This window comes from Anomaloglossus baeobatrachus, chromosome 9, assembly GCF_048569485.1.
Source record: "Anomaloglossus baeobatrachus isolate aAnoBae1 chromosome 9, aAnoBae1.hap1, whole genome shotgun sequence".
Taxonomy (NCBI): domain Eukaryota; kingdom Metazoa; phylum Chordata; class Amphibia; order Anura; family Aromobatidae; genus Anomaloglossus; species Anomaloglossus baeobatrachus.
The window spans coordinates 88,584,891-88,609,044 of record NC_134361.1 but is presented as its reverse complement, the minus strand read 5'-3'; the positions used below and the strand labels follow the sequence as shown (position 1 = coordinate 88,609,044).

Genomic DNA, 24,154 nt, shown 5'->3' with positions numbered 1-24,154 from the left:
CATTGGATGGTTGGGTAATTGGATTGTTTATGTCAGCAAAAAAAAAAAAAAGTCATCATTAGCAGCAGCACAATGTCCCGTGTAAACGGGATGTGACGCCAACAGCATGATACTGTACAGGAAAAGAAATATTAAAAACTGACAAAACCACTGCTAGCCAATTGGCGCTCATTAAGATGCACTGAAGATCTAATCGGGGCATCTGACGCACAAGGTATGTGGGCACTTTCAGTCCGTTCAGTCTTGGTCATGTCTGTCAGGCTACATGCGCACGCTGCTTCTTTTTCGTGTTCACAAACTGCAGCCAAAACTGCACCTTGTCAGAGAGAGCCTGGAAATGTCACAAAAAATGTAGGTGCTTTTTTGGTGTGTTTTTGGCTGCAGTTTTGTCAACAATTGTTTCATGTATTTTTCAGTTCAAACAAGCCCATATCGATCCGGCAAAATTTGCTTGTCCGGCGGCCGAATGGAACGTCGAGGGGAACGTTTTTGTACCCGGCAAAAATACGGGTCTGGTGGGGTGTTTTATAATGATAGCCTATGGACGCCGGATCATATGCCGGAAGCCGGCGCCGGTTTCGTTTTTGGGCATGCCCAGACTGTAAATAGTCTCTGTCGGTCGGTCTCTCTCTCTGTCGGTCAGTCTCTCTCCCTCCTTTATACTCATCAATCACAAGCGCGGCGCTGCACGGTTGTCACACTGCTCTGGCGGCTTCTCTTTTGAAAATGCCAGCTGCTCATTATTCCATCACATTTTCCCTGCTTCCCCCGCCCATCGGCGCCTATGATTGGTTGCAGTGAGACACGCCCCCCCCCCGAGTGACAGGTGTCTCACTGCACCCAATCACAGCAGCCGGTGGGCGTGTCACTATGGCGCTTAGAAATAAAGAATTTAAAAAAACGGCGTGCGGTCCCCTCCAATTTCAATGCCAGCCAGATAAAGCCATACGGCTGAAGGCTGGTATTCTCAGGATGGGGAGCTCCACGTTATGGGGAGCCCCCCAGCCTAACAATATCACTCAGCAGCCGCCCATAATGGCCGCATCCATTAGATGCGGCTGTTCTGGGACTGTACCCGGCTCTTCCCGATTTGCCCTGGTGCGTTGGCACATCGGGGTAATAAGGAGTTATTGGCAGCCCATAGCTGCCACTAAATCCTAGATTAATCATGTCATGCGTCTCCCCGAGATACCTTCCATGATTAATCTGTAAGTTACAGTAAATAAACACACACACACGAAAAATCCTTTATTAGAAATAAAAACCACTAACAAATTCCCTCGTTCTTCCATCTAATAAGCCCGAAAAAGCCCTCCATGTCCGGCGTAATCCAGGATGGTCCAGCGTCGCTTCCAGCTCTGCTGCATGGAGATGACCGGAGCAGCAGCAGACACCGCCGCTCCTGTCAGCTCCACGCAGCAAATGAAGACAGCCGTGCGATCAGCTGATGATGTCACTGAGGTTACCCGCCGCCACCGCTGAATCCAGCGGTGGCCGCGAGTAACCTCAGTGACAGCTCATCTGATTGCGCGGCTCACCTCATTTGGTGGCTCTGGCAGCTGAAAACATTGATTTTCCCCTCTCGCTGCTGCCGCCGCTGATAGTCATGTACTCCACATCATCTCCCCTGTGCGTGCATGCTGGGGACAGCGGTACTTCGGGGAACACGTGGAGGACGGATCAGTGGCAGCGAGAGGGGGATGGACATTGGCAGCTGAAAACATTGATTTTTTTCCCCTCTCGCTGCCGCTGATAGTCCCTATCCTCCACGTGTTCCCCGAAGTACTGTGTCCCCAGCGTGCACGCACAGGGGAGATGATGGACCCCTCTCGCTGCCACCGCCGTTGATAGTCCCGTCCTCCACATCATCTCCCCTGTGCGTGCACGCTGGGGACAGTGGTACTTCGGGGAACACGTGGAGGACGGGACTATCAGTGGAAATATTGGAAATATACTTACCAATTCAATCAGCTTCCTTACATTAATCTGCATACGTTGATACCAGGTCATGTCTTCTGCTGCACTCCAAAGTACTTCTACACTATTTAGCATGGAACAATGGGGTTTCCACTTGCCTATTACCTCACTTCCTGACAAATCACCTGCGTTTTTGGTACCAAAAACGCAGGTAAAATGCACCACTTTTGATTAGCATGCATTTTTCCTGCGTTTTTGATGCCCTCATTGATTTCAATGGGTGACAAATGTTGACAAAAACGCAGGAAGAATGAACATGCTGCATTTTTTTGTCACAAACTTTTGACAAAAAACCCGCTGACAAACTGCAATGTGCGCATGACAAATCTGACTTCTCATAGACTTTGCTGGGAAGTCAAATGTCAGAAAGTTCTGCTGACAAAACTGCAGCCAAAAAAGCAGCAAAAAAAAAAGAAAAAAAAAAAAAGCAGCGTGCGCATGTAGCCTCAGACTTAGCTGAGACAAGTAAAGAGGAATCAGTGAAAAATAGTGGAAATCATCTAGAACATGGAAATGAGATCACAGAAAACAGCGATGTCGTGAAGGGGTGTCACACGTCAACACGAGAGCAAACACCACACAGGCATTGTAACCAGGCAAGGATTCAACATACGGTTACCAGAAGATAGAGCGACATAAATAGTAACACTAACGAGCGGTGTACCTGCAATACCTTTCTGGGAAGAGGCCAATAGAGGCATGTACACAAGACAGACATCCGCAGGCTAGTATGGTGGCCAGTGGCCCAGGTACAGACACTAGCCTGCAGATATCTGCAGAGTAACGCGGTGGCCAGTGGGTCAGGTACAGACATTACTGTACTGACATCCGCAGGCCACTACGTCACTGTACAAACATACACAGGCTAGAGTCTGTACCGGGGCCACTAGCCATCACATTATTGTGCCGATATCAACAAGCTAGAGTCTGTATCGGGGCTACTGGCCACCACATTAGCCTGTGGATGTGTATACAGTAGTGTGGTGGCCAGTGGCCCAGGTACAGACACTAGCCTGCGGATGTCTGCACAGTAATGTGATGGCCAGTGGCTGTGGAACAGACTCTAACCTGTAGATGTCTGTACAGTAGTCTGTACTGCGCCACCACATTACTGTTCAAGGTTCACCATATTGTGCTGTCCTACAATATACTCACTTTAGTGGATGTACAATTTAACCCCTTCCCAACCAGGTAATTTTCAGTTTTTTTTCCCCTCTCACCTTTCCCTCCCCATCCTCCAAGCGCTATAACTTACTGTATTTTTCACTTTATAAGATGCACCTGATTATAAGACGCACCCCCAAATTTGGTGAAGGAAAAGAGAATTATTATTATTTTTAATGTTAAATGGGGTCCGTCTTATAATGCCAGTGTCCTTCTAACAAATCATATAGGGTACATGTCCCTCAGCCACCCCCATCCTAAAATTAGCCCCCTTAATCTGGCCATAGCCCCCTTATATTGAATATAGCCCCCTATGGATGGCACACGTCCCCTTGTGCTGCCCATGGCCCCCTATGGATGGCACACGTCCCCCTGTGCTGCCCATGGCCCCCATGCTGCTGCCCATAGTAAAATAAACTCTTTCCTTACCTTCTCCAGAGCTGTCCTTCCTCGTGTCTCCCTCCGTGCTGCACTTCCTGGTTCTTGGTGCCGGTCATGTGATCGGCACAGCAGAGTGACATCTCTGCGTGCCTGATCACAGCAGCAGGGATACCGGGGACACACCGGGAGATCAGCGCTGGAGGAGGTAAAGCTTTTTTATTTTACTATGGGCAGCAGCACGGGGGCCATATCCAACATATGGGGGGGGGCATGTGCCATCAAAGGGGGGCGCAGGCACATATATGCGCTGATCCCCGAGCACATCACCAAGGTTCGGTTTCAGCACCACGGTGATAGACAGCGGCAGTGCATATTGTATGAGCGGGAGCAGGAGATCACCCGCTGCCTCATGCAGCCTCCACCAGCCTGCCTCAGCCTCCACCATATAGCCATATGGGGACTTGTTTTTTTTGTTGGATGATCTGTACTTTTGAATGACCAAAAAAATGCAATTGAACCAGAATTTTTTAAGTTTGGTTTTTACGGCATTCACCATGATAAAAATGTCCCAGCAACATAGAAAAAAAAAAAAGCAAACAAAAAAAAAAACTCGCCGTGTTACGAGACTCTTAGGGTTTGTATTTTGCATGGTGAGCTAACAATGTCACTGATACAGCATTTTGATTGCTTCTTATTGCATTAACCCCTTCACCCCCGGCCACTAAAACACCCTAATGACCGGGCCATTTTTTGCAATTCTGACCAGTGTCACTTTGACAGGTTATAACTCTGGAACGCTTCAACGGATCCTGGCGATTCTGAGATTGTTTTTTCGTGACATATTGTACTTCATGTCAGTGGTAAATTTAGGCCGATATTTTTTGCGTTTGTGAAAATGTAGGAAATTTGGCGAAAATTTTGAAAATTTCGCAATTTTCAAACTTTGAAAATTTATGCCCATAAATCTGAGAGATATGTCACACAAAATAGTTACTATATAACATTTCCCACTTGTGTACTTTACATCAGCGCAATTTTCGAAACAAATTTTTTTTCCGTTAGGAAGTTAGAAGGGGTCAAAGGTCATCAGCAAATTCTCATTTTTCCAACAAAATTTACAAAATAATTTTTTTTAGGGACCACATTACATTTGAGGTGACTTTGAGAGGCCTAGGTGACAGAAAATACCCAAAAGTGACCCCATTCTAAAAACTACACCCCTCACACTGCTCAAAACCACATCCAAGAAGTTTATTAACCCTTTAGGTGCTTCACAGGAACCAAAGCAATGTGGAAGGAAAAAATGAAAATTTTACTTAACACAAAAATGTTACTTTAGCCATAAAATTTTCATTTTTACAAGGGAGAAAAGAGAAAGCACACAATACAATTTATTGTGCATGTTCTCCTGAGTACGCTGATACCCCATATGTGGTAAAAATCAATTGTTTGGGCGCACGGCAGAGCTCGGAAGGGAAGGAGCGCCATTTGAATTTTTGAACGCAAAATTAGCTGCACTCATTAGCGGACGCCATGTCGGGTTTGAAGACCCCCTGAGGTGCCTAACCAATGGAGCTCCCCCACAAGTGACCCCATTTTGGAAACTAGAGCCCTCAAATAATTTTTCTAGATGTTTGGTGAGCACTTTGAACCCCTGGGGGCTTCACAGAAGTTTATAGCGTTCAGCCGTGAAAAGAAAAAAAATTTTTTTTTACAACAAAACGGTTGCTTCAACTAGGTAGCTTTTTTTTTCACAAGGCTATCAGGAAAAAATGCACCATAAAATGTATTGTGCATTTTCTCCTGAATACGCAGATACCTCATATGTGGTGGAAATCAAATCTTTGGACACACGGCAGTGCTCGGAAGGCAAGGAGCGCCATTTGAATTTTTGAGTGCAAAATTAGCTGCACTCATTAGCGGACGCCATGTGGGGTATGAAGACCCCTTGAGGTACCTAAACAATGGAGCTCCCCCACAAGTCACCCCATTTTGGAAACTAGAGCCCTCAAATAATTTTTCTAGATGTTTGGTGAGCACTTTGAACACGTGGGGGCTTCACAGAAGTTTATAGCGTTGAGCCGTGAAAAGAAAAAAATTTTTTTTTACCACAAAACGGTTGCTTCAACTAGGTAGCTTTTTTTTTCACAAGGCTATCAGGAAAAAATGCACCATAAAATGTATTGTGCATTTTCTCCTGAGTACGCAGATACCCCATATGTGGTGGAAAGTAATTGTTTGGGCGCATGGCGGGGCTCAGAAGAGAAGGAGCGCCATTTGACTTTTCAAACGCACAGACGCAGTGCACTGATCGGCCGCTGCAGGACGCACGGTCGGATGCGATAAAAAAAAGCGTCGGGGATACGTAAAAAAAAAAAGTCACGCCAAAAATTGACCATGGATGCAGATACGTTATGTGCATCCCTGATCAGCGATTGGTGGGACGCACGGACGGATGCGATACAAAAAGCGTCGCAAATACGGAAAAAAGTCACGCCAAAAATTGAGCAGGGATGCCGATCAGTTATCTGCATCCCTAATCAGCGCTCGGCGGGACGCACGGACGGATGTGATACAAAAAGCGTCGTGAATACGGAAAAAAAAGTCACGCCAAAAACTGAACACGGATGCAGATCCGTTATCTGCATCCCTGATCAGCGCTCGGCGGGACGCACGGACGGATGCGATACAAAAAGCGTCGTGAATACGGAAAAAAAAGTCACGCCAAAAATTGAGCAGGGATGTTGATCCGCGCTCAGCGGGACGCACGGACAGATGCGATACTTTTTTTTCCGTATCCCCGACGCTTTTTGTATTGCATCAGTCCGTGCGTCCCGCCGAGCGCTGATCAGGGATGCACATAACGGATCGGCATCCCTGCTCAATTTTTGGCGTGACTTTTTTTTCCGTATCCCCGATGCTGTTTGTCACGCCAAAAATTGAGCAGGGATGCCGATCCGTTATGTGCATCCCTGATCAGCGCTCGGCGGGACGCACGGACTGATGCAATACAAAAAGCGTCGGGAATACGGGAAAAAAAGTCCCGCCGAAAACTGACCACGGATGCAGATACGTTATCTGCATCCCTGATCAGCGCTCGGCGGGACGCACGGATGCATGAGGTGTAAGAATTGACAGGGGATAGAGGAAAAAAAGAAAAAAAAAAAAAAGTTATACTCACAGTACCCAGAGGTTTAGCAGGAGGAACAGCTTTGCAGCAGCCAGCAGGCAGGAAGTTGGACAGCTCAGCAGAAGACCCAGGAAGAAGGACCCAGCGATGGAGGCAGATGTGATCGGCCGGTGAAGACAGGTAAGAGGACGTCGGGGGGACAGCAGAGGGGGACAGCAGAGGGGGAGAGCGACAGCAGAGGGGGACAGCAGAGGGGGAGAGCGACAGCAGAGGGGGACAGCAGAGGGGGAGAGCGACAGCAGAGGGGGACAGCAGAGGGGGAGAGCGACAGCAGAGGGGGACAGCAGAGGGGGAGAGCGACAGCAGAGGGGGACAGCAGAGGGGGAGGGGGAGAGCAGAGGAGGGAGATACCGGAGGAGCTGCAGAATAGAGATCACGGGGGAGGCCGGCAGACTGGGATGTCTGGGGGCAGACCGGGAATGCTGGGGGCAGACCGGGAATGCTGGGGGCAGACCGGGAATGCTGGGGGCAGACCGGGAATGCTGGGGGCAGACCGGGAATGCTGGGGGCAGACCGGGAATGCTGGGGGCAGACCGGGAATGCTGGGGGCAGACCGGGATGTCTGGGGGGGGGGGGGGGGACAGATCGCAGGGGGGCACGCGCAGGGGCTGCAAGGTGAGCACAATACTCACCGCTCCTGCGACGTGACAGCAGCGGCAGCAGCAGCAGTGGCGTGGTACCACTAGTACCAGCCAGTGCTGCACGCTGCAGACATGTTGGGGGAGGGTCCCCAGACCAGCACAGGCCTGGGGAGGGCGGCCACCGGCAGATCAGACCGCCCCACTGCACACTGATTGGAGCGATTGCGCGTCACTGCACGATCGCTCCAATCAGTGCTGCAGGGGGGGCCACGGTGTCTGCTTGCTTCCAGCCAATGATCGGAGCTGCTGCAGCTCCGGTCCTAGCTGGATTTTACAAGATCACGCTATTTTTGGCATTTTTTTTTGCCGAAAACAGCGTGATCAATGTGATTGGCGGTTCCGATTTGAACAGCCAATCACATCGATCGCCTATGGGGGGTGGCGATGCCACCCCCCCTGGGGTCAAGCAAAGGTCCCCTGCTGTAAGAAACAGCAGGGGACATCATTTGAAAGCCGTTGCTATGGCCACGGCAATCAAATGAAGTTTAGGCCGTAAAATTACGTCCCTGGTCGTTAAGTCACGTTAAAATAGGACGTAATTTTACGGCCCGCGGTCGTGAAGGGGTTAATAGTGTTGCAGTGACCACAAATCTGCAACTCCAGGGTTTCAATTTTTTTTTCTTTTCAGTTTATCAATCAGGTTAAAAGGGAATCTGTCACCGGTTTTTACCACCTAATCTGAGAGCATTGTAACGTAGGGGCAGAGATCCTGTTTCCAGCGATGTGTCACTTACTGGGTTGCTTACTGTAGTTTTGATAAAATCACTGTTTAATCAGCAGTGGATCATCAGAGGACTACTTGTGCTGCCAGGTCCAGCATATTCATGATCTCTGTATAACTGATAAATCTGCAGCAGAGAAAACATTGATTTTATCAAAATGACAGCAAACAGCTCAGTAAGTGACACATCGCTGGAATCAGGGTCTCTGTGTCTACATTATGCTTCTCTCAGCTGGGGGTGCAAAAAAAACTGGTGACAGATTCCCTTTAATTCTATATTTCGAGAGACAGGCCTTTTAGGAACGCAGCAATACCAGATTGTTTTCCTCCCATTAAGAGTAAAGAAATCTGAGAATTGAATATCTATATGGTTTTCTATACGCATTTGTATTTTGTGGTCATCTTGGGGACTTGAACCTGTAATTGTCTAATCACTTGTACTATATATCAAAGTATTGTAGTATATAGTGAAAAAAAATCAGGGTCTCTATGAACACCAGCCACAGGCAATGGTGGCTGAAACAGCCTTTAAGGGTATGTTCCCACATTGCAGATTTGTTTGCAGATGTTCTGCACCTAAATCTGCATCTGTTGGCAGTAAAAACATGTTTTTTTTGCTGTGGTTTTGCGTGTTTTTTCAATGGGTTTCTTTTTTATGCATTGTGATAGGAAAAACGCTGGATTAAAACGCAGAAACAATTGACATGTCAATTGTTTGATGCAGTTTTTATTCTCCACAAAAATCTGCAACAACATGTGCACAGCATTTCAGGAGTCTCCGACTTTGCTGGGATGTGATTTCCCTTGTAGATTGATTAAAAACCAAAAATAAACTTCAACATTTAAGATGTTAACATCAGTAGGCAGAGCTCAACTCCCCCCAATGTAGTGGAGGGACATGGTGGAGGACTTAACACGACCAGTGTCTGCAGGCAACGATGCAAGATCAGCTTCTAAGCCTACATCAAAGAGGATCAAACGTTGGATATAATCATGCATTATATGTCAGGAAGGGGTTAACTCCCAAGCACAGTGGGAAGGAAAAGGGGATGGGGACCACCAACAGTTATTACAGCAGTGAGGTTTCCTCTAAACACACATTTAACACCTGTGGATAGGAGATTGTTTCAGGGTCTGGGCTAGTCCTTGTGCCAAGCTGTGCATTGTGGGATGTGCACAATGACAGCGCACTTTGTCAGCTCAGATCGGCAGTAATGAGCTGGCAACAGAGTGCAGTTAGAATACCCGGCGTACAGAGACCAGGGACATCACTTGCGTGAGTGGGACTGGTCTCTGCATATCAGTTATTCTAACATGGTCTTTTGCTGGCTCATTACAGCTGATCTGAGCAACAGAGCGCGCTGTCATTGTGCACATCACACAGTGCACAGGGACGAGCCCAGCCCTGAAATGAGTGTAACATAAAAAAAAAAAAAGAAGAGGATAGAACAGCAGTTAGAAAGTGTAGGTAGGGAATTTTAAAATTCAATTATTTTAGAATATGTCACTTAAAGGGGTTATCCGGCTTATGTTGCCTTTTTTGTTATTTCCCTATTGGGCTACATTGGGGCAGGTAAGTAGATAGTACCTACCTGCCCTGCCGTCAGCCCCTCTCCCCTGGCTCAGAGCGGTCATGTGACCACTGCTGCCGTGATTTTGCTGCTTCCTGTGACGTCACGTTGACGGGGCAGGACAATGTTAACGAGCATCACAGCGGCTTCATGTTACCGCCCTGCTGGGCGGGTACCGTGCGTGGAGTCCCCACCCACCTTCCCCTGCACCGTCCCACACATTCCGTAGTGCAGTGGTCTAAGACACTGCCGGTATGCTACATGCGGCCCCTGATCCTTCTTGCAGCACGCAGGCAGTGGTCCACTTGCTGATCACTGCCTGTGCTGGGGGCCACTGACAGCACTTTATGACAGATTCCTCGGCTCTGTGCAGATGGGAGCTCTGTATACGGCTACTGCAATGATCAGCCGCCGGCCAATCAGAGGCAGCAGCTGATCATTGTAGTAGCTGTATAAAGAGCTCCCATCTGAGCAGCGCTGGGGAATCTGTCCTCCAATATAAAGCGCTGTCAGCTGCGGCCCCTGATCCTTCTTGCAGCACGCAGGCAGTGGCCTCTTTAATGACCGCTGCCTGTGCAGGGGGCCGTGCGGTCAGCGCTTTATATGAGAAGACAGATTCCCCGGTGCTGCTCAGATGGGAGCTCTGTATACTGCTACTGCAATGATCAGCCGCTGGCCAGAGACCAGCAGCGGATCACTGGAGAAGCTACACAGAGAGAGCATCCCTGCATACCGCCAGGGAATCTGGCCTCTGATATAAAGCGCTGTCAGAAGCGGGACACAGAGGGAACCAGGACAGGTGAGAAGGATTTGTCTTTTGTGTGTGAAGTATGGCACACTAGGGGGGCACTACTACATGATGGAAGAGGACCAGGAAAGGGGCCATTACTATAGGATGAGCAGGATGGGCACAATACTATTTCATGGGCACAAGGATGGGGCACATTACTACATTATCTGTGCCCATATTGTGCCCTGCTAGAGGTCTGGGCTGAGCAGAATACTGACAGCCAATGAGTGTGCAGAGGGCAGGGCTGGACAGTCAGGCGGGGCAGTGCCAGTCTGACTGAGGTTTGACAACCAAGGAAACAAAAAAAGTCAAGTTTGGTTGAGCTGCAGGTAAATAAAGTGATAATTCAATGGGAATTAAAGTTAGAAAACAAAAAAAAAAACAAAACAGGGTTTTTTTTATGATAATACAGCACAGATTAGCTTAAAACATTTTTTTGGAGTTTGTCGGACAAGTCCTTTAACACATGGGTATTTAGATGGAAAAATACTTTGGACCATGCCTTTAAACCTTCCCTAAGATCACGTATGCAGAGTATTGGGAGCGTGTTCACGCCGTATTATTTTTCATTTATTTATAAAAGGCAGAATCACTCTGAAAACCACAAGTTTCGAGACTTTCTGCTCCAAATCTCAGCAAAAAACAGTGAACACATCCTTGGAGCTATTTGGAACGCGGTTTCGGCGCCATAACACCTGAAAAGAAAAAAGAAAAAAAAAAACAAAAAAAAAACTTATAAAATTCGTGACTCTTCTGATTACTTTCTATTATAAAAAAAAGTCTACTGATCACATGTTCAGGGTTTTGAAAGGTTTTGTTTCTCAGCTTTAGGCCTTGAAACACCTGGTAGGAAAAAAAAAAAAAAAAAGTGCAAGTCACTTCTATGAAGCGGCTCCTGATGAAATCTGCTGCAAACTAAGCCCCGTCCAATAAGAGCTGCCAAGAGTAACAGTCAGTAATTCAGGTGAGAATAAGAAACTGAAATATATCTTAGGCTGGAGTCACTTGTGTGTGACTCGCGCAAGGACAGCACTGCCTGGACCGTCCGCCGGCTCTCCTGACAGGAGCGTGTCAGCTTCATGTATTTCTATGCCCCTGACCTGCTCCTATCAAGAGAGCCAGCGGCCAGACTGGTTATGCAGTGCTCAAGCAAGTGTGACTCCAGCCTAAGGCTGCTTTCACACTACTTTTTTTTTTTTTTTTTTTTTAACATGCGTCATAAATGTTTTTTTTAAACCCAAAAACTGATCCAGTGCAAATGCGTTTTAATTTCAATGCATTTGCAATGGACTCGTGTCAACATGCATTCACCTGCGTTTGCGTGCGTTATAGTGAGGATCCAGCGACTTGCAGTTTTGTAGCGTTTTTGAGCTGCGTCCAAATACTGTTTTTCACTGGATCCTGACTATACTGCACGCAAACGTATGTGAACGCTGGCATACTGATAGACAGGATCCTGCTTGTTCTACTGAGCATGCCCAGAAACCAGCCTGGCGTGATCAGTCTCTCTCTCCCCCTCCCTCTCTCCCCCGCCTGAGAGCGGCGGACGCTCGTAACCAAGGTAAATATCGGGTAACCAAGCAAAGTGCTTCACTTAGTTACCCGATGTTTACCTTGGTTACTAGCGTCCACAGCTTTCAGATGCCGGCTCCCAGTCTATCCCGTTCAGTTCCCCTCACTCTCGATCACATGACTTCAATGCCCGCCCATAAACTTCAAGTGACAGGATCTTGCAAAATAACACATCCGTTTGCATGCGTTTTTCTTTGTAAAAACAGGATCCACTTTTACAGCAAAAAAAAAAAAAAACGTTCATGACACATGTTAAAAAAACGTAGTGTGAAAGCAGCCTTATTTGAGAAATCTGCTTCTTTCTCCTCTCCTGGACTGATCTTTCTCAAGATTCTCAATTCCCGGGTGAAATCTGTCTTCAGTAAATACATATTTTGCCCTTACTAAGGAAGATGACAGTTTGTGCTCATAAAGTTCTATGGTGAATTGTAAGGGACTTACAGCAGAATGTCTGTCTCTAGCTCCTCCCTAGACTGTCATCTCAGCAATGGAAAAACCAGTCATCGCTGCTTGTATTGTACAGGTTTTACCCATGAAATGAGAGTGAATTATCAGTGCAGGACGAGAAAGAAAGCAGATTTCTCAGATAAAATGTATTAAAAAGCTGCTTATTTTCTTGTGTACTATTGATTTATGAAAATTAAATGGTCACTTTCAGGAAAAAGATCTTAAATCAGCATCAAAGAAAGGAAAAAACAAAAAGAAAAAAAAAAAAAAAAACACCCTCGCCAAAGGTAGCAGTTTCCACAAACTCATTTTTGACAGCCTCAAAAAGAAAAACTCCGTCTGCACATAGCCTTGGAGGGGTCAACGCCAGTAATATGTGCTGCTTGGAAGGGATTAGTAGGTATCATGCGGCTCTTGTTAGATGGCGGTGTCTTCTGAGCTGCAATGGTGCACAATCACCTCCTTTCCATCTAAATGTTTCTCCCATCATGCGACTCTCTCATATTGCGCTGTGCACATATTGTGCATCTTCGGTTATGTCCAGATGTCAGAGCGGATCCAGCACTATTTTGTTAGAAAAAGTTGAACAGACAACTTTTGCCTATTTTTTAGTAACCGATTTCAGCTGCATCCATTTTCATTTGTTAACATGGGAGTCTATTAACAGATGCTTATTTACTTTTTATTCAAAACTGATCCAGTAAGCAAAAAGCGGATTCTTTACAAATGGAAGAATAGCAATCAGCTAAGGGATCCATTTTCCATAGACTTCAATGTTAAAAAAAAAAAAAAAAAATGGATCTAAATGGAACTAAAATCAGTTATTTAAAAAATGAACAAAAAAGTTGTGTCTGCATAAGTTTTTTGCTGGTGGATCGTTTCTAATAGATGATTACTGGACATGTGAACTCTCTCCATGACCATGAGCAGGCCAGGCCTACCGCCATCCATTATCGCTCATGCGCGCTAACGGTCATGGTGATTAGCGTCCCTCTATGACCTGCCTGATCAAAGTAGTCAGGAAATCTGGGCACTGCTGCCCCAACAAGCCTTTAAAACAAGATTAATTCTTCACAAAAGGTCTTGTGTTGTCTGAAAAATTGGGTAAAAAAAAATAAAAAAATAAAATAAAAAAAAAGTTGAGCTTGTAGACATCCCCTCTTCAGCTATTTATGATTCCAGTCCTAGATGGACCATGATACAATGGAAACTACTCTACAGCCTGTACCCAGGAGCATCGGTGACTATCTGGATTTGCTGTCGTCATCCTGCTCACAAAGAAGGAATCATCCTGTAGATAGGCCTCGACCACACAGGGCCTGACAACGTACCACTGTTATAAGGCCCTGTGCGCACTTACCGGATTTTGCCGCAGATTTTTTTGCGGTTTTGCTGCATGTTTCGCTGCAGAAAATGTTCATAACATCTCTGCAGTGAATCACCAGCAAAACCTATGGCAAAAAAAATCCTGTGCGCACTAGGCGGAATTTGACAGCTGCATGTTTTGCTGCGGGATTCCCGCAGCAAAAACAATTGCATGTCACTTCTTTTCCGCACGTCGCTGCGGGATTTCACTCCATTGACTCCAATGTTAATCGTGAAATCCCGCAGGGAATAACGCAGGCAGCAAATTCTGTGCGGTTCACTGCGTTTTCCTGCGTTATTCCCTGCGGTATTTCGCGGTTTGCCTCCGGTAATGTACATCGCTGCCTGCGGTTTTGCAGGGAAGTGATGTCATTACAGGAAGAGGAAGCGGAGCAGAGAGTAACAAACACACAGATCACAGACACACACACATCACAGACAGATAGAACACACACACATCACAGACACAGACACATAGAACACACATAAAAAGAAAACGGAAATATAGAAAACAAAGCACGTGGGCTCCGCTGCATATTTACCGTCCAGCCGAGGTAAGCACACAGCGGCGGCCCGGTATTCTCAGGCTGGGGAGGGCGAGGGGCAGGGTTAATGTCCCCCGCCTCCCTCCCACCTCCCGCTGCCGAGAATATCAGCCGCAGCATTATGCGGCAGTACCGGAGTGTCCCCGGCTCTTCCTGCTGCCGTGTAGCAGTGGCAGTCAAGGTAATACAAGGAGTTAATGGTGGCGGATCACCGCCATTAACTCCAGGCTTGATCATGGCAGCGTCTATGAGACAGCTGACATGATCAACCCGTAAGTAAAGTGAAAAAACACACAGAAAAATCCTTTATTTTAAATAAAACACAAATAAGCCTCGTTCACCCTTTTTATTAACCCCTCCCGAAACAAAGCTCCGGCGTAATCCACAGCTCTGGCGTCCTGCGCTGCTTACATCCAGCCGCGACTGACACACAGCGCTGAATTACCTCTGCTGTCTCGCAGCGAGACAGCAGAGGTAATTACCGGTCATTTCCCACGGCCAGTAATATGAACTCACTGCCGACCGTGGGAAATGCAGCGATCTGTCCTCTGTCGATCCCTCTATCTATTCTTCTGTCTCTTTATCTATCTACTATCTCAGAATGAAATGACTTTTTTTTTTCTTTTTCAATGTGCTTTATTGCATTGAATGCAATAAAGCACATCCCAACCTGCACGCGGCAATACCGCGAACAATACCGCAGCAAACCGCATGCGGTTTTCGGGTGCGGTTTGCCGCGTTTTTTTACCGCGGGTGCGGTAATCTTTGAATACCTGCAGAATTTTCTTGAGAAAATTCCATTTTCCAGTGCGCACATAGCCTTAAGGAGGACTTTTCTGTCATACTCCATGTGAATCAGAGATAAACACATTTTCTGCTGACCATATGCTGTTCTATGGGAGAATATACCCCACTTGAAAGAATATATCACCACCATACACAGTCATATGGTATGAAGGCTCAGAGACCACTCTCCAGTACAGATAGGCCTCCGGCATGCTGATGTGACTGTTATTTAAACCGTTGAGTATTATAAAAGGTCCCCTGAACCCGATTCTCCTCCTCTCACGCTATTCATTTACTCTTCACCATTCCATGTCAGTACAAAACTTATTAAGAAATGGAAATATAAACTATCAAAACTTAAAGATTGGAATCATTGGTGAACTTTGCTTGTGTGAATCATGTAGTGGATGCCATCGGCGCCCCCGTCCTGACACTAAGGGGATGTGCACACGGCATCTTTTACAGATATGAACAATGGCCAGGTTACTTCTTTTAGCGCTTTTATAGATAGTGAAGGCTGAGGTGGTAAAAAAGTGGAAAAAAAAAATAAATACGTTACATATACACAGCAAGTCATTGTGACATTGTTCATTCTTTTTGGCGTTTTTCTAGCCCTTTTTCGGGCGAGTTACTGGTGGATTCCTCCTGTAAGACATGGTGTGCTCATACCCTGGGGGTGGGGGTCACAATGTATATTCTCCATCCAAGAAAACCAGTCCAGATTTGCTAATCAGAATGATCAGAGTGGGAGCTGTTTACCTCAGATATGGAAAAGAATAAAGTAAAAAAAATGTCTCTAGTCTGTCAGTGCATGAAAATCTGGTGTTTTTCATGGACCCACAGACTTGAATGGCCACTTGGGTCATAAATCAAATTACCCCTTAAAAACAATTTTTAATTACATAATCTAAAATCTCAAACCAGATGTGACAACAAGTGAGTACCTTGCTACATGTGCACAGAAAAATGAGAATTGCTGACCCTATAACGTTTTCTCCCTCCTGTGCCCTACCTACCAGCAGAGGTCGGCACCCTAGATCGCGTAATGGCCCCCCACTCACAGTAGGCTTACCCTATTTAATCCTGTATCCCCCTGCCAAATAAAGTGCAGTGCCTCAAAAGGTGGCTAGGGATATATTAAAGTGCACAGTGCTTGAATAAATTAATCTAAATTGGCAGATACAGGGCAGGCCTACTTGGGTCCAATTTACTGACACAAACCGTGCAGGTTGTGATTTTTTTTCCCTATGATAACACTGCCCGAGGAGAATAAAAAAATAAATAAAAAAAAATATGGACATGTGACTGCCTCACTGAATATCATTGATTTGAGAGCGATCTGATGTTGTCAGATAAGGCCTAAGCCACACGGCATGAAAATCGGAGCGAGTGGAATGCGATAAAACATCACATTCTAGTCGGACCAATATTAGTCATGTGCCAGCACCCATGAGCGATTATTTTCTCTGCCCTAATCAGAGCGAGAAAACAGTCGCAGCATGTGGAATGCGATCCTTTCTCTCGCACCCATTCAAGCCTATGGGGCGAAAAAAACATTGCACTGCACTCGCATTACACTAGTGTACCGCGAGTGCAGAGCGAGAATGGCAATAGCCGGCAACGGAGGAAAGAGGAAGATAAATCCCTCCATCTCCTCCTCAGCGGTGGTCTGATCGCGCGATCGGACCTCAGTCGCAATGACACTCGGCTCTGCAGTGCTGCCAGCGTGAGCCGCAGTGTCATGCGAGGATCGCAGTAGTCCCCGTGTGGCCCCAGCCTTACACTCGCACTGAAGATCCTTGGTGGAGTCCTGTAGTGGAGAATGGAGCTGAAGGCATTGATCACATTTTTAAGTAGAATATATCCTTTATATTTCCTCATCTGCCTAGTATTCATGCAGGATGGAGGACAGAAGGAGAAAATACAGGCCACATTAGTGGGTCCGGTAGCAGAGTGTTGATATGTACATAGACAATATATAAAACTGAATAATATGCACAAAACGGTAGGGATCAGTGTCTCCTAGGCACATTGTCAGTAGGTAGAATGTACAATAATGGCCTGCAAGGACAAAGCAATATTCTCCCAACCACTGGGGCTCTGAAGAGCTTCTTATGGGGGGGGGTGCTATAAACACAGCCCTTGGCTAGCTCCGGCGGTCCCACTACTAATGATGGAGTGGTGCGGCATGTGACCCACCCCCGCGTCTCTTCAGAGCCCCTTTTCTCGGGATTAGTGGGGTCCCTGCAGTCAAGGTCTTACATTCTGTCCTCAATAAACACAACTAAATACAGCACGCAAAATAATAAACTTTGATATTCACATTTCTCTTCATTTCCATGTTTTGTACCAATCTGTAACAGGTCATAAATGAATGGAGTATGGGGCAAAACAGGTGGCATCACACGGCGAGCCCTCTGGGCCCTACCAACTGTTCAAATGCATTAATATCTGTATCAGGGTCTTGAATAAGGGGTTTCCCATGAAAACCATTAATGTGACCCCCGGTGTCTATTGTGGGGGTCTGGTGTGACCAGTATGACAGATTCATGTCACATGTGATAAGCTGAGGGCCACGACCATTATGTGATTGCCTAATTCATGTCATAGAGGCCAGAGGCAGCTCCACGCACTTCTTGCATTCCTCACCGTCCCTTGTGAGGTCACCGGCTGTTATTATTTAGGAAACCTCTGTAGTGTTTCCCGATGCCTCATTCACCACACCAACATTACAGGACTTATCCATAGCCGGTCACAGCCATGATAAAACCTTGTACAGATTGAAGCCGACACTAGAAGCCTGCAATGGGTGGCATTACAGCATTTGGAAACATGTCACAGGAACGCTGCAGATTTTCCAAGCAGATCTGCGCATAGGAAATTTGCAGATGTATTTAGGACCAGGCAGGAGATTGTACCACTTCTCATCCACAGGCTCCGGAACAGAAGAAGACATCTGGGAGGATCCTATAATCCACTGCACATCACTTACTGGTGCAGATTTCACCCATTTCAGCCTAGAGTGATAAAATGTCAAGACTTCAGCAGAAAATCATTATTAGGCTCTGTGGCCACGTTGCGTATTTACATGCAGTTACGTTGTGTATTGCACTGCAGCGTAACTGCACGCGTCCTGCGTCCCCAGCACAATCTATGAAGATTGTGCATAATCCATGCGCACGTTGCGTTTTAGAACACAGCATTTCAGCTTCTGCCAAGACGCTGCGTTCTAAAAAGCAACATGTCACTTCTTTTGTGCGTTTTTGTTGCAATGTGGGTCTCTTTCTTCCTGTCAGTCGGTCGGTCTCTCCCCCTCTCTCATACTCACCGATCACTGACCAAACATCGGCGCGGCTGTCACACTGCGGCAGCTTCTCCAGCTTTTGAAAATGGCGGCCGCTCATTATTCAATCTGGTATTCCCTGCTTTCCCCGCCCACCGGCGCCTATGATTGGTTGCAGTCAGACGCGCCCCCATGCTGAGTGACAGCTGTCTCACTGCAAAAAGTGTCGCCGGTGGGCGGGCCTATGTAGTGCAGTAAAATAAATAATTAAAAAAAAAAAAAAAACAGAGTGCGGTTCCCCACAATTTTGATACCAGCCAAGATAAAGCCACACGGCTGAAGGTTGGTATTCTCAGGATGGGGAGCCCCCCAGCCTAAAAATATCAGCCAGCAGCCGCCCGGAATTGCCGCATTGATTAGATGCGACAGTCCCAGGACTCTACCCGGCTCATCCAGAATTGCCCTGGTGCGGTGGCAATCTGGGTAATAAGGAGTTAATGGCAGCCTATACCTGCCACCAAGTCCTACGTTAATCATTGCAGGCGTCTATGAGACACCCCCAATGATTAACCTGTAAGTGAAGGGAAATAAACACATACACCCAAAAAAAATCCTTTATTTGAAATAAAATAAAAAAAAAAAAAAAAAACCCTCTTTCACCACTTTATTAAAATCCCCAAACACCCCTCCAGGTCCGGCGTAATCCTCACGAGGTCCCACGACGCATCCAGCTCTGCTACATGAAGCAGACAGGAGCAGCCGTAGAACACCGCCACTCCTGTCAGTTCCACGCAGCAACTGAAGTGAGTCGCACTGTCAGCGGAGACGTCACTCAGGTTTCCCGCGGCCACAGGTCTCGGGTGGAGTACTCGAGCTGGCCGCAGGTAACTTGAGTGACGGCACCGGTGATCGCGCGGCTCACTTCAGTCACTCAGGAGATTTGCGGTCTCCGGTGAGTCCTTCACCTGTGATCGCAAATCAAGCCACGGCACATGCACAGAGCTGCACGATCACAATGAAGTCGGGTGAAGTTCATTCTGATTGCGCGGCTCAGTCTCGAAGCCAGCCATGCTCTTTTTGACAGTGCGGTCCCACTCTGCTCTGCTTCAAGTCTATGGGGATGCAGCTGAGGCGAGTGGGACCGCACTGTGAAAAGTGTGCGTTCTGAAAGCATCCAGAACGCAGGAATTCTGCAGTTACAATGTGTCTCAGAACGCAGCTTTTCAGCTGCGTTCTGAGGCGCACATGCAGTGACTTGCACTCTGCGGAATAGAACGCAACGTGGGCACATAGCCTTACAGCTGCAGCGGATGTCTCCTGCATGTAGCAGAAACTGCCGGTCACACGGCCAAAGATCATCCTGCGGCTCCATCAGTGGACTGCAACAGGAAATACAACTAGATCCAGATGGCTCCGACTCTTTACAACCTGCTTGTCGCAATGATGGTACCCTGCGAGACAAAATATACCGCCACTCCCTTGCAATAGGCAGCCATATGGCGGCGGCAGCATATAGCGATTTTTGGCCACATGACCTGTGTAGTCCTGGCCTAAAGGTTCCAGAATGCAGAAAAATTCACCAGCAAGTTTGTAACAGTTGATCTTTAGTAAATGTCATCCCTTTGTGCTAAAATAAGTGAAATCCATAATGCAAGTGTGAAAATCCACAGTGCAGGGAATTCTGTGCAGAAAAATCAGGCACGTGTGGGTGAAACCAGCTGTATACTACGGCAGATGTTCCACAGACACATCCGCATGGAAATCTGCAGCATTTTGTACACATTGAACTGTTCATTTTACTCACTTGTATAGCGCTATTATATTTCACTGCACTTTACAGACAGGATCATCTCTGTCCCCATTGGGGCCTCACATTCCCTATCTGTATGTCTTTGGAGTGTGGGAGGAAACCCACAAAAACGGGAAGAACATACAAAGCCCTGCAGATGTGGTTTTTGGGGCAGGCGGTCACAGTAGTTCCCTTGTATGCTCCTATAGAAATAACCTATGCACTCAGCCCTGAAGCAGAGAGGCACCGACACTCTGCTGCCACCTAGTGGAGGTCACAGAGGAGGCAAATCTGTCACTGACTTTCGGGTCACTAACAGAAATGCAGAGGAGTCGCCCACAATCACCAATCACATCGCACCACTCATTTATTCTACCCGAGAACTAAAAACCTGAATTGTGATTGGCTGCCCCGGACAGCACACCATCTATGAGGCATATAAAGGTGGGGGTGCAGCAGTGCGATGACCGTCCCGCCCGGAGCGGCGAGGTGTAATGGCCGCGCACTGTGTACAGGAGCTGTTCATGGCCGCCGCACTCCCCTGCAGCACAGTCATGGGCCCTGGGCCCGAGGAGCAGGCCGCCCCCTGTACACACGAGCGCTCGTGTCCGCGGGTAGGATCCCGCCACAATCCGCTCCACACGGCCCCGGCTCTATATTCCCGCTCCTAACGCGTTAGGCCTAGTCACCCCTATAAAGCCTGGGGCTCTCGTAGTTTTCCAGCCGAAAGTTCGCCACACAGCGAGGCCCCGGCATTCGTTATCCGACGGGTAAAACGACGACTGTTTTATCTCACACGCCTACCATAAAGCCTTTTCTCAAGGTACAGACCTCAAGGAGAGCCCTCTTGCTCCGGTATCCGCTCTATTCCGGCTCCTCCGCCCAGACCTCTCCTTATTCCGCCATCTTCTCCATTGTTACGAAGGCAGCCCGGAAGTAAGAGGAAGGGGAGTGGCTTCAACTAAGCTCAGGATGGTGGAGCACCGCGATAGCGCGCGTGATCTCCTTACGTCACGTCAGGGTGGAGGCGCCATATTACTTGTGGCAAGAAAGTATGATCTTGCGCCATCTAGTGGCGGATTTCGGTTATTATAGCTGGAAGAAGTGGACTATGGAACGTTATTCTCCTGCCACTCTTCAGCAGCAGCATGCCTCATCTGTGCAGCTGGAGATCAGAATAGTCTGCAGTTATTCCCTTATTATTTATTATTGTTGTCATGGAGACAGAAGTCACTGAACAAGACTGATCAGTGCAGTGCTGGCTTTATGGGGCTGCACTTATCGCATATTCGGAGAGGCAGGAGGGTGAGCGGACACAGACCTGGCCCCTCGGCCGCAGCGACCGGTCCTTCTCGGACACAGGGGCGTGGGTCGCTTACCCGCTCCTCCAACACTGCCTCCACCTCGCGTCTCCGCACGGCAGCCGCCGCCACCTCCTCCATCTCAGCCATCCAGTGCTCCATCAAGAACCGGATCTGGTTTTGCAGGCGGCAGCACATTTGTGCGGCCAGGCTTCCACCCACGCCACCGTTCCTGGCGTGGGCTCGGGAATTTTGGCATCACCGGACGGAACGGACATGCTTGCTGGTAGGCTTCCAGGAACCGGATATGTTGCAGAGTCCTGGCATCCCCGCTTTTTATGTCCTCGGCTACATTAGGCAGGCCTTTACCTGCCCCCCTTGGTTCTTTCTAGCACTTCCTTCTTTGGGGGCGGGGCTTCACTTTCGCGCCTTCCCTGCTCGGGGAAGACACTCGAGTGGGAAATCTTCGCGCCAATGATGGCGGCGCTTTAAATTTTGCGGCCGGATGCCGCCGGCGGAGACTACAAGGCGCACTTCTACCGGTAGGTAGACTGGTTCTATCTTGTTCGTAGACGCCAAGTTGTCGCGGGTGGAGGGGACACGCTCGCCACGCTCGGGTCCGGGGCTTCTGCTGCTGCTGCTCGGTGGCTCGAGCGGTGGGCCGGACCCGGGGACTCGAGCAGCGCTCCTCGCCCGTGAGTGAAAAGGGGTGGTTTGATTAGGGAGATTGTTCTTGACGCCACCCACGGGACGTGGTGATGATGGCACCACCGCTGCTGGTGACAGGGATCCCAGGAGAGATGGTAGGGACTAGCTAGGATGTTGTCCCCTCCGTGGGTAGGCGGGTTGGTGATCCCGGGGCCCGGTGGTGTAACGGAGTGGCTGGATGGCTGGGGTGCAGGGTTGCAGGGGCAGCGCGGCATGGTGCCGGACGGCACTGGTGTACTCACTCAGACAATCACTGACAGAGTCACTGTTAAACCAAAACGGCTGGATGGACGGGTCCTGCAGCTGGCTGCAGTGTTGTTGTTGTGCTCTCCCCGGACGGCTGATGGTGGCTGTCTTTCCCTGCACCTTTTAGAAATGTTCTGACTCCTGTGGTTGCCCACCGGTAGTCCACTCCCCGGCATATATGTGCCGTAGGAGCCCGTTTTGCCCACAGGCGCTGGCCCTTGGATCTCTAGCCTGTGGCGGTGGCTGTATATCCTCACGGTGTGGACTGTTGCCTTCTGTCGGGACTTGGTTGTTGGGAAACCCCTGGGGTTCCTGTCACATTTGACTTTTGACGGCGGCTCCAAGCCTGGTCGGGGTCCGATGGCCCTGCCTGTGTGCTTAGCTTCACTCCGCTCCCCGGTTCGGTACCGGCGGGCTAACGCCCGACCCCGGTCCTTAAGGCTTCGCAGAGTTCCACCAACTCCTGCAGACGGCCACCACCGTCTGCCAACCTTGCTGTCAGTGCCTGGGCTCCTACTCAGGCACACGCAGTTCGTGACCTCTCACTTTCACCTCCAACTTCTAACTCTCTGCTTTTTCCCGCCTCCAGGCCTGTGAACTCCTCGGTGGGTGGGGCCAACCACCTGGCTCCGCCCCACCTGGTGTGGACATCAGACCCTGGAGGGAGGCAACAAGGGTTTTTGTCTGACTGTTGTAACTGTCTAGGGTGGGGGTGTGTGTGTTGTTATGTCTGTGACTACCTGGCTAGTCCAGGACGTCACACAAGGAAAAAAGAAGCAACATGTGCATAGCAGGTCACAATTCTCATAGACTTTGCTGGGATGCTTTTTCCTTGCTTTTATTGATTAAAAGGAGCAAGGAAAACTCATAAAAAAACACAAAAAAATGCCACATGTGCACATATCCTTACAACTCTTTCTCTTTCCTGTGTTTCAGGTACGTGTGACATCCGTTTTCACACATACTGGAGACACAGACACACGTAGACCCATTAAAATCAATGGGTCTGCGCACACCTCCATGTTTTCACACACTGCGATAAGTCCATTTTTCTCCGGCAGCACTGATGTCACATGGACTGCACACTGTTGTGATCCGTGTGACATCAGTGTGACACGTACAGGAGGAAACACGTGTGTTTGAAATAAAATGTTTTTTTTTTTATACTCACCTGTCTTCGGCACTGCTGTCACTTGCTTCCGGGCCTGCTCATTATGCTTATGCATATTCACTGCACTGCGGACCCAGAAGAAGCAGCAGTGCTGGGGACAGGTGAGTTTAGAAGTTCATGCTGTCCGTGTGTTATCCGGATGTTACACGGCTAGCACACTGACAGTAAATTGACTCTGAGATGCTTATATGTTGGAAACTCCCCAAAAGTAATGCCATTTTAAAAATTGCACCCCTCAAATACTTCAAACTGTTGCCTTGAAATTTTTTAACCCTTCGAGTGCTCCACAAGAATTACCCTATTTTTCATTTTATAAGACGCACTGGATCAGAAGATGCACCCCAAATTTAGAGGAGGAAAAAAATATTTTTTAATGTTAAAATGAGGGTCCATCTAATAATCCTCAGAGGAGGGGATGTTGCGGCTCAGGAGGGTCAGTGGATGGAGGGTCGGCGACACTTCGGGCTCTGGGGTATCGCAGCAGCGGACGCCATTTATCTGCCCGT

The 24,154-nt window shown here is 48.1% G+C and overlaps 1 protein-coding gene across 3 annotated transcripts in view; it reads right to left on the bottom strand.

Annotated features, from left to right (window-relative positions):
• Positions 1 to 21,174, bottom strand: part of RLIM (ring finger protein, LIM domain interacting) — a 37,273-nt gene extending 16,099 nt beyond the window's left edge. For 2 of the 3 annotated variants that reach the window (XM_075323864.1, XM_075323865.1), the window contains exon 1: positions 21,054 to 21,174. The gene's annotated coding sequence lies outside the window, so the exon portion shown is untranslated. Of the gene's footprint in view, positions 1 to 21,026 lie in introns of all 3 variants that reach the window. The other variant, XM_075323866.1, reaches the window with a different exon arrangement.
• Between the last annotated feature and the right edge of the window lie 2,980 nt (positions 21,175 to 24,154).